Raw genomic sequence first — 11,901 nt, 5'->3', positions numbered from 1 at the left:
ATTGATGGATACAATGGATTAGCATGGCTGAGGAACAACGTTAGATTTGTTGACAACCTTTTACTCCACATCTTCAGCTTCTTATAAAAATCGTTAGTTTTTATTGATTTACTCATGGAAATTTTAGTTACGTTACTTGTAATTGGTGAAATATCAATACATCTTATGGATATTTATTTGGAATTTTCCTCGTTTGTTGTACCAATATTAAAGGTCCCATAATTACTAAAATAGTTTATAAGGTTGGTTAGTTCTATTATACATAACTTGTGAAGAGAGTGGAATTTATAAATATGTTATTTTGGTATTTGCTCTATTCAAATCAAAGAATAAATCAGAAATTGAAGTCCTTATAGGTCGTGGCAATGCTATCTAGCGGTAATAGCTTAGACTAAGATGAAATTACAAAGGAACTAGTTCCAATGGTTACCGCTAGGTAGCATGAACATGTACTTTGACACTATTAAAATAAACATTAAATAACCTCTTAACGAAATAATTGTCCGGTAAGGCAGTGGGGTAAAAAGGTTATGCGGATTTGTGCAAATATTCTCTATAACATGCAACAGTAATAAATTCTTTATTTAATAAATGTTCTTCACCCACGTTGATAAACATTTTATATCGTCAGTATTTTAAAAAGAATGTTTCCTTTAAAAAGATTCCATGTTTAAAATTCACTGTTAACCTCATAATTTGATGTTTTTTTATTTATGACTGATAGTTTTAAGTTTATGCTGCTGTAACTAAGTCAGGGAGAACTTTACTTACCTTAGAAATCTGATTGTATTATCTATTTGCATTAAGCGATAACTTCCTAGGAAACTATAAAACTTTTTTTTGCACCATTACTGCATTAAGGACTTCTTGCAGGTAAGCAACATTTTTTGTGTATACTTTTATTTCTAATCACAAGTTGATGTGATTAGAAGTGTTTATGAAAATGACATGTTTCCAAGACAGTTGATAATAGATGCATTTCAAGTGTACGCATGTAATTTTAAAAAGTTTATTTTAGTCTTCATTATTTTGTTTCATAAAAATGTTTCAACGGTCATAAGTAGGTAGATTTAGTTCGTAACATGTTAATAATTTTTGGTCGTCTTTATTACTGTTAAAGTAAATTGCTAATTACGATTATGTATTTGGGAATTATGAACTTCCACGTAAATATTCACATTATTCTCATTTATAGGGGAGAGTAATCTCCATGAAATTTAAATTAATAATGTAAAGTTTAATACGTCCTAGAACCATTAAAATGTGGCAATGCTGAACTAGTTCAATTCAGATGGCTGGGTTGATGACATTTTATCCAGTGTAACACATTTTAACTCCTACAGCAACAGTAAGTACATGTTTTTAGCTTACAGCGTGTTGTTCCTCAGTTAAGATATTATGTCGTATTGACTAAAGATAAATAATAAAGTATATAACAATAGATTTGATACCTAGTAAGTGCAATGATTTTAACTTCAAATTCCTAAACTAGACCATGTGATGTGTATGCCACGATTCCGTCATAAAATTGAACTCGAAGTTAAAAATAAGGAATATCTAGTAAAACTAGACAAGAATTTCCATTTTTCACCGTATTTACTGTTCTTCTACTTCCAAAACTAGGCGACCTAATGTGCGTGATCGTATCCTGATGTGAAAATCGAACACTGCATATTAAAAATAAGGGAGAGCTAGTAAAAGTAAACAAGATATCCCATTTTCTTCCCTTTATATAAACTAATATTTTCAAATCTGGCCCAACTTGTGTATGATCCAATCCTGGGGAGAACATCGAACTCCGCAAGTTAAAAAGGAGGCATTTCTAGTCAAACTAGCCGACGTGATTTGTACGATCTAACCCAGACATTAAAAACGAACTCAGGAAGTTCAAAGTAAAGAGTTTCTACTAAAACTAGACTAGATTCTCCTTGTTTTTTCTTTTTTAGGATCTCTAATTCCTAGACGGTGAATTGTGGCATCCATATAAAATTAAACACGTGAATCACATTTCGTGAAACGTTTTTCACAGACTTCTGAGCTGTTGATGACCCTGATTTATTGGTAATCATCTGTCAACAAATAGTACAGCTCACTCTCTTTTGCTGGTTTTGATAAGTTAGTTAGGGATTGTGGGCAATTTACATCTACATAAGATTTTGCGGTATTATATTCAGTAATGGTACTCAGTCTTTTCGTAATTTCGAGTTTTAATTTATTCTATTTTCCAACAACAACATTTCCATCATTCTTTTGGAAATTCAGTATCTTTCTCCTTTCATTAATTTTTCCTCTTGGACATGTTTCGGTTTATGTCTCCTCCTATTTCGCAATGTTCTAATGATATTAGTACCTCTACAAATTAATTCATGAACAAGAATGACACCACTGGTGTCATAATTATACCAAACTAATGATTTTCAGAGTATTGTGAAATTAATTCATTGGTAGTGAACACCAGTAAAACAGTGATTGTTATGTTCCATAAAGGAGGCCGTCTTCCAAAGATGAAAGATTTCCTATTCAACAATAGTAAAGTCGAAGTAAAAGGCAATTACACGTATTTGGGTGTCCCTTTCTCTTCTTCGGGCAAATTTAACACTGCTGCCAAATATCACCTCACTAAATTTAAGGCCGCCAATTCTTCTGTTTTGGATCTCCTGAAGAAAACGCATTCTGAAAGCTGGGAGGCTAAATGCCTTCTTTACGAGTCAATGGCAGAGAGTGTGTTGCTAAATTGTTCGGAAATTTGGGGCTACCCATACTCCGACGATTTGGAGCGTGCGCAGATGGCTTTTTTTAAAGCAGTTTTGAGACTACCTCTCCAAGTGCGTTCATCAGACTGGAAATAGGTCGGAGACATATAAAGCTTAAAGTCGTCAAACGTATGCTAAGTTGGTATGGCACCCTTCTGAATATGGCGGATGATAGGCTACCAGCAAAATGTTTACTGAGATTAATGCAAATTGAAAAAAATTTCGTCCTGCCATTTAATTGGTTCTCAGTCTTGAAGTCTGCCCTTTCCACGATCAGTTTTGACCATTTATTATTAAATAGCAATGTCTCGTACTTTTTTCACCATGTAAACGACATAATTCAAGCATTCGATAACCACTTTTTTAGTAAAGATATTGATTTTGTAAACAATTCTTCCTTCAGTGTATTTTTTAGAAATATTTGTTCGTTTGGCTCTACAGAAAATTACCTCTTATTGAATTCGAATATAGAAAAAATAAGATTAATCGCACAAATGCGTCTAATGGGTAAAAAATTAGGTAGAATTTTATTTAATAAAGAAAGATACGAATTTAACCCTACAAATATTTGCTTGCTGTGTTTGCTAAAAGTTGCTGATGATTTGTTTCATTTTCTTTTTGAATGCCCAAAATTCTCCGCTCAAAGAGACAAATATTTGGTTCAATATGTTTTAAGGTTAAATGCCCCAGTTGAATGTTTCGAAAATCTGTTAAACATTGATAATGTAATTAAACTTGAACATATTTTTTTGTATAGCATCATATGTTTAAAAGAAAGAAAATTATATTTAAACTATTCGGCCTAATTAAAAGATGAATGTTTTTTTTTCTGTTTCTTAGATTTTGAATTTTTTATAGTAGAAATTAAGTTTAATTTAAGGTTATATAATTTCAATTTTTTATTTATTTATTTATGTTGTAATTTTAATTTAAACCCTTTTTTGGTTTTTATTTTTTGAGTTAACCTATACATAGATGGATATTGATTTCTGTTTTATTTTTTGTAAATATTGTGACCTCAACTCCATGCCATAAAGATGTATTCTTTTGTGCAAATAAAATGATTGATTGATTGACTAATGATTTTCTTTCATGTTATAGTGGTTTATTAGCTCCGTGATCACATTATTTGAAACAGAGATTCCTGAATTATCTCCAGTAACAAATTCACCTATTTGTAGTTTTTCTCAGCATTATTTATTGAATTCTTTATATAAAAGCCAAAATAGCACTCATAGAAGAGCTTATAAATACTAAAGGAAGAAACTTTTGGGACTAATTGGAACAATAACACTCGAGGCTTTCATTAAATGATAATTATTTCCTAGATCAAATGAAATAAGTATAGTACCGTGCTCATGCTCAAATTTGTACCCCCCCCCTCCCACCAGAATAGAATACAATTTTAATTTTGAAAATTGAACACATGATAAATGCACTGAATGTTCAGAACTCTTTAATAAATACTAGGTTTCATTTATTTTTATTTAATTATTTTTACAAATTTTTTCACGGTTAATTATCTTGAATGGCACACATAACCACCATATAATCTTCCTTACTTAGTCAGCAAGTGCAGTGAGTTACGACAACGTCGTGTTTACCGAAATCTTCACCAAACTGATTAATCAGTTTCGATAGTTAAATTAAGTTGATAGATGAAAGTTCAAAACCAGTCAAGGATAAATTGAACACTAAGATAGATTTAGTTTAACTGAAATAAAACTTGATTTCTACAATAATTCAATCAGTGTGAATTTAATGAAAACTGTTATTGTATTTTTATTTTCTGTATTTGTTATGCAGTGCTTTCATCCATTGGCTCTCTTTTTGCTAATTTACAGTAATACTCAGCGTTCATTGGAAAACTACCAGTATAAACACAACAGCAAGTTAGCTAAAATGTTGGATGATTCTCATCTATTCTATTCTGAAGATTGAAGAAGTCATGGAAATCCACTTGGGCTGAGGAAATGTTCTTCAGGTAATGTTATCCATTATTTAGTACGTTCGATTAATTATCATGAACTAAAACCTTTTTTATGATATTAATCTTTTTCTTTGAATTGGCATAAGTATGTATCCAATTTCATAGAGTAAAAGTTGAAGTTTAATATAAATATTCAACGTTATTGAAAGTATATTCATATATACGTACATGAATGCTACAGCATTTTTGATCAAATGAAACTCATATTCAGCCAATTTAAACATTTTTTTTAATAATAATAATAATTTTTTCTTAATTGCATTCCAACTTATTTATGAACTTAAATTTCATTAAAAAAAGTTTTTAGTTTATTTAAAAATAGAAATATGTGAAGAATTAATTATTTTTTAGACAAATAAACCTAATTGACAATAAAATAAAATATATTTTTGAAGTTTTTTATTGGTATAAAAAAGATTAATTTCTTAAAACTTTTATTTATTAATGCGTGTCAACTCTGTTGGTTTATTTCGAAAGTTCATTAAGAATTATGTGTCGTATCTTCTTGTTATAATGGTAGGTAAACATTTTGATTGTTATTAAACTATATTTTAAAAAATTAAGAGCTAAATTTCAAAATATTTTTTGAAAAAAGGTTTAACAGAAAAATTCTACGTTTTAAATATAGTATTAATATCGTGTGAATCAAATTCGGATTACTCCTACTTAGGTTTAATATAATATTTTCGTTCATGCAGTGTTGACATCCTTGGGCGGGTTTTTGACCCTCACCTCTTACCTGAGATGAATTTTTAAGGGTCCTTCTATCCTTCCAGCAGCAGGTCATGAAGGTGAAGTGAATCGCATCCATTGTATTTTCGACAATAAACTAAACAAAGGACTCCATTTTTGGTCTTCAGGTAGTCTTAGCTATTACTTATTAGTGATACAACATAAACTAAAACTTTTTTCATATAATTTTTTTTTTTATCTGAAAAAAGTTTTAATTTTTGAGTGTGGGTAGCAGTAATTTAATTGAAAAATCAACATCAAACATACATGTGCATTCTACATAATTTTCCATTCACAGAACTATTTTTAGTCGAGCTTATAATTTTTTTAAATATAATTTTGTAGTAATAATGTTAGTAGATTACGTGAATTATATTTTTTCAATCAAATTAATGTTATTGATATGGAAGTATTGTTTTTTGGAAATATATTTCATTTTCATTGAATGAAAATATTTAGGTTCATTAAAAAATGTACAATTCATTAGTTTAATCAAAGTCTTCTTTATTTAATTTTTATAATATACATAAATTGTTACAGATGTTTTTCTTAATGCTAGGTAAAACTCAGTAAACATGTTAATTATTTTAATTACAATACATAAGATTGATTTTCAGATTAAACCCTAGTGATACCATAGGGCAAAACTGCAAAACTAGTCATGAAATGAAGCCCAAGAAAGAAGACATAAAACATCAATCCAGTTTAAATATACCAACAAATTTACTTGTTTTACTTGTGGTTTACGTGGTTTACTTGTTTATGAAATAAAGTTAAACACTAGGTTTTTTTATTATAGTTTTCTTTATTTTTCATTAAACTACACATTTCTTATTACATTCATTTTTTTATAAAACTCTTATTGCAATGTAGTAGCAACCACACTTGTCTGTTAAATTGAACCTTTTTTCACGTAGTTTCTGTCTGCCTGTAACAAATTAAATTATTATTCACTTAATTTTTTAGGACAAAAGTTAATTTGGTTGATAATTATTCTCTTGTTTCTAGAAAACAACCAATACTGGAAACTGGGAAAAGACGTTGAGAAAACATCCATTCAATGAAAATATGGAAACAACTTTTGCTAAGAATCAGTTATTGAAAAATGTATTGTATTATTTAGTTATAATATGTATTATGCATTGATCTTATGTCACAATCATATTAATTAAACGATTTTCTTTACTTTTATAAGGCAAAATAAGTGTATAATTTATTAGTAGAATAAACAAAAACCTGTAATTACAAAAAAAAATCTACTTATTTGCATACCTATTTTTTACCTAAACTTAGTGAAATATTAAACTATTGGGGAAAAATAAAAATATATTAATTAAAAAAATGCATTAAGAAGTACTAAAAATAGTTTATAAGAGCGAAAGAAAAGAAATTTGAATAAAAAAAACATCTAAAATAAAACATTAGTTCTATAAAATCAGTCAGAGCACAAAATATAAATAATAAAGCTAAAAAATAAAATATTAGTTCTAAAAAAATGCGTCAGAGGAGGCAAAACATCAAGAAAGTTAATAAAAAATTAGTTATAAAAACATCCGTCAGAGAGCGAAACTAAACAGGCAAGATTGTCTGTTTACATACGTCAGAGAGCACAAAATATCATTAAAATAAAATATTAGTTCCAAAAAAATGCGTAAGAGTACGTAAAATATCAAAAAAGTTAATAAAAAAATTATTTCTAAAAAAATCCGTGAGAGGGCGCCACTAAACAGCCAAGATTGACAGTTGTTTACATAGGTAAACAACTTTGACAGTTAGTAGTTCTAAAAATGACCACCAGATTGCACAGCTGTCACCTCTAGTATATATACGTAAACATAAACAAATTTTCTTCAGTACGACTTGAGTGATGCAGGGGGATATATCGCTCTCGCTCGTCACTCCAAAACCATCGCCATTCTTGTCATCACCTCTGTCATAAAGAATCATGATAGTAGTGTAATGGTTATGAAGATGTTGTCGCTTCGACGGTCGGAAAGCAACTATTCTCCCCGCCCTACCCCACCCCCGCGACGAACTTTCTTATATACCCTCTGGGGACCATGTTACCATAACAACGCGTCCCATCACCATGACAACCACCAAACATTCAGCAAACTGCCGCTAGATCGCTCCCATGCCGTTTTTACCATGCTAACGCCTCTCATGACTTATAAATAAACATTTACCCAAGCTAACCACTCTCATGACATATGTATGACCTTGCACTCAAATCTCTAACCATGCTAATGACTCTCATGACTTGCTCATATCTAACCATGCTAACCACTCTCATGAATCCTCACATTTACTCAAGCTAACCACTCTCATGACTTCCAAACTTTTAACCATGCCAACGACTCTCATGACTTCCATAAATTTAACCATGCCAACGACTCCCATGACATATATACGATCTTGCACTCGTACCTAACCATGTTAACTACTCACATGACTTCCAAACATTTAACCATGCTAATCACTCTCATGACTTCCATAAATTTAACCATGCCAACGACTCCCATGACATATATACGATCTTGCACTCGTACCTAACCATGTTAACTACTCACATGACTTCCAAACATTTAACCATGCTAATCACTCTCATGACTTCCACACTTTTAACTATGCCAACGACTCTCATGACATATATACGATCTTGCACTCGTATCTAACCATGCTAACCACTCTTATAACTTCCTCACATTTAACCATGCTAACGACTCTCATGACTTATTTATTACTACCTTGCACTCACATTTAACTCTCTAGACCTAAATAGAACTATTTTGTACTCACATTTAGCTGTGTTGGTGAATCTCTTGATCTATATAGAACAACATTGCCCTCACATTTAAACAAGGTGGTGATTCTCTAGACTTATATAAGACCACCTTATAATTATTTAAAATAATTATAGCTTTTATAATTTTGTAATAAAAATGATCGTAAACAAAAATGGAATAATTATTTAAATAAAAGAAAGATAATCGAAAAAATTATTTACAAAGCGAAAAAATAAAATTGATGTTATTAGAAGGTAAAGAAGAAAAATAAACATACTGCTTCAATTCAAAAAAATATACGATAAAATAATACTTTAAATCTGACGTAAAATTTAAAATTATTGAGAGTTCTGTTTTACGTAATTAACGTCTTTAAATTATTATATTTCCAAAAAAAAAAAAAGGTAATTTTACTTAACTATCCAGAAAAGTATGAGTCAACAATAATTTTTGAATTTAAGTTACCTTATTTTCTCATAAATACAACTGATTCCACATTCAGTTTTTGTCTAGTGGCATAAATAGCACAAGCAAACACATAAGTTTCAAATGCTAAGGAACTACAATTCTAGAATAAATTGTTAAACTGCAATGATAACTAATATTATTTTTTCGGATGTTAGTCACGATAAAAAAAAATATGTACATTTCACAATTTTATCAAAGTTTCTGAATTATTTATTTCATAAACAGTTAGCTTATACATGATCAGAAAATTACAACTGGAATCTTAATAAATTATTTACACTTCATGATATTGTACTTTTAACAGTAATTGGTTAAGAATAAGTGTATATGCTTTAGTTAAATTAAATTCCCTGGCTAAATTATTCTATTGCGAAGTTACATGTTTTTAGCTTCGTTGCTATTAACGTATTTAATTGTGATTTTCTACATTTAAAATATTGATTTCTATTTTTGAAAAACTATAGTAAACTTACATTTTACTCGATTCATCTTAAGTTGTTCTTGCACTTTAGAGTGAGAAGTTAGGCTTGCCCTGTAAACTTCTATTCCAATAAAATTCACGGCTTGACTACCGATTGTTCAATAAGTTGAATTAAACATTATTTAAGAATTCTATTGTAAAATATTTATGAATAATACAAGTGTGAGAAACAGAGATTTGATTCAAAGAGTCAATATCATTCCCAAACGAGCATAGCGAATGGGCACTGAACAAAGAAGTAAAATGTTCTTTCAATTGTGCAATATTAATTTTATTTCTGGAGGCTTTCAATAATTTAGAAGATACACTCTACACAAAAAAGGCTATCTCTCGATGGTTGGATAGGCATTCATTTAAACATAATAAATTAATTTAGTCATTAAAACTGTAAAAATTCACTATACAAATTACAATTGCAAAGATTTACTTTAATTTTGATGTTCACTTACAATTGTTTCCTTAACTAGCAGTAGAACTTTATGTTGCTGGTGATTAGTTGGTACAATTATATTTGAATGTTAACAATTAGTTTTCTATTTTCTTAACCATTCTGGTTCCTTGATTTTGCAATGTTTCGTTACTGTACACTCTATGACCACTAGTGACGTAGTAACACTAACAGTACACTTGCTGCCTGAGCGAAGGAGGTTACATACGTGGTTACAACAAATCACATGGTGTATGTGTGATATTTAAAATATGAACGAGCTATAAAACTTTCATTTTTTGAAAAATAATGAAATAAAATTAATAAAACCTAGTATGTATTTAAGTTTCGAGTATTTGAGCAGAAAATACTGAATTATATTACTAAGTTCTAGGAAATATTATAAAATTAAAAGAAATTATTATAAACATTAATGTTACTTAATAGTTAATACTTAAATATACCATTAACTCTTCCCCTTTTATCAAAGATCGAACAACATATTAGTATGTTGTTCACGCTTTTTATTTCTACTTTTTCCAACTACATATTTTTCGTACATTATAAAATAGATGGACCCTATTTTTACAACCAAGCTTTGGCCATAGTATAAACTATGAAATACAGAAACAGCAGCATTCCTGTGAAATTACTAACCCAATGGTTTTCTTTTTCCAATGGTTATTACTTCTTACATTCTAAAATTGAAGGATCATACACTTAACATCTAGCTTTCCCTTAATATTAACTAACAAATGCAGAATCAGCAGCATTACTGAGAAATTAAGAGACTGTTCCTACTTTTCAAAAAAGCTTTTACTCCTCACTTGCAAAATAGATCGACCCTATTTCTACAATCAAATATCAAAAGATGAAACAGCTGCCTCATTGTGAAATTAAGTGACTATTTCTACTTTTACGAATGGGTTTTACTTTTTACATTCCAAAATAGATCCTTCCTACTTGCAGAATCTACCACTGGCCTTAATATTAACTGTCATATGCTGAACCAGCTGTCTTCTTGTGAAATTATAGAACTATTTCTACTTTTTCCAATTATTTTTACTTCTTACATTGTTAAATACATTGACCCTATTTCTACAACTAATCACTGGCCGTAATATTAAGTATGATTTACCGAAACATTAACAAACTAAGTATGAATTACAGCAAAAGGAGAAAAGCAGCGAAATTAAGAGACGATTCCTTGTTTTTCCAATTATTTTTACTACTTATATTCTAAAATAGATCGACCTTATTTCTACAACTAAGCAGTGCCCTTAATATTAAATATGAATTACAGAAACCGTAGCAATCCAGCGAAATTAAGAGACGATTTCAAATTTTTCCAATTATTGCTAGTACTTACATTATACAATAGATCAACCCTATTCGTACACCCAAGCACTGGCCTTAATAGCATCTATCAAAAGCTGGAAAAGTTGCCTTATTAAGAAATTAAGTGACTATTTCTACTTTTTCGAAACTTTCTTTCGAAACTTTTACTTCTTACATTCCAAAATAGATCTTTCCTACTTGCAGAATCTACCACTGGCCTTAATATTAACTGTCATATGTTAAAAAAGCTGCCTTCTTCTGAAAATAGAAAATTATTACCACTTTTTCAGTCGGTATTTGCTTCTCGTTTTTCAAAATAGATAGACCATATTTCTACAAACAAAGAGTGGCCTTATTATTAAGCATGAATTACAGTAAAAGCAGAAAAGCAGCGAATTTAAGAGACGATTCCTTGTTTTTCCAATTACTTTTATTACTTAAATTATAAAATAAATAGACCCTATTTCTACAACCAAGCTCTGGACTTAATATGAAGTATAAATTACCGAAACATTAGCAAACTAGTAAAATTAAGAGACGAATTCAACTTTTCCAATTATTTTTACTGCTTACAATATAAAATAGATCGACCTTATTTCTACAAACAAAGAGTGGCCTTATTATTAAGCATGAATTACAGTAAAAGCAGAAAAGCAGCGAATTTAAGAGACGATTCCTTGTTTTTCCAATTATTTTTATTACTTACATCATAAAATAGATAGACCCTATTTCTACACCAAAGCACTGGCCTTAATATTAAGTATCAATTACCGAAACATTAGCAAACAGTGAAATTAAGAGACGAATTCAACTTTTCCAATTATTTTTACTGCTTACAATATAAAATAGATCGACCTTATTTCTACGAACAAAGAGTGGCCTTATTATTAAGCATGAATTACAGTAAAAGCAGAAAAGCAGCGAAT

General features: G+C 29.7%; 2 long non-coding RNA genes across 5 annotated transcripts; one reads left to right on the top strand and one right to left on the bottom strand.

Moving 5' to 3' along the window:
* Window positions 1–397: 397 nt before the first annotated feature.
* Window positions 398–6,960, top strand: LOC141451599 (uncharacterized). 4 transcript variants are annotated; one of them, XR_012456911.1, is made up of 6 exons: window positions 398–626; window positions 725–873; window positions 1,196–1,348; window positions 4,598–4,737; window positions 5,442–5,603; window positions 6,484–6,960. It is a non-coding gene; the product is annotated as an uncharacterized lncRNA (long non-coding RNA). The 4 variants fall into 4 exon arrangements; XR_012456908.1 differs by having other exon boundaries at window positions 470–873; XR_012456909.1 differs by having other exon boundaries at window positions 474–873; window positions 1,252–1,348.
* On the bottom strand, window positions 5,959–10,238 carry LOC141451601 (uncharacterized). Its single transcript, XR_012456912.1, has 2 exons — window positions 9,203–10,238; window positions 5,959–6,403 (listed from the first exon to the last, which is right to left on the bottom strand). It is a non-coding gene; the product is annotated as an uncharacterized lncRNA (long non-coding RNA).
* Between the last annotated feature and the right edge of the window lie 1,663 nt (window positions 10,239–11,901).

This window comes from Rhodnius prolixus, unplaced genomic scaffold, assembly GCF_049639745.1.
Source record: "Rhodnius prolixus isolate KJV_2025 unplaced genomic scaffold, Rpr scaffold_14, whole genome shotgun sequence".
Lineage (NCBI taxonomy): Eukaryota > Metazoa > Arthropoda > Insecta > Hemiptera > Reduviidae > Rhodnius > Rhodnius prolixus.
This window is presented reverse-complemented; position numbering and strand designations above follow the sequence as displayed.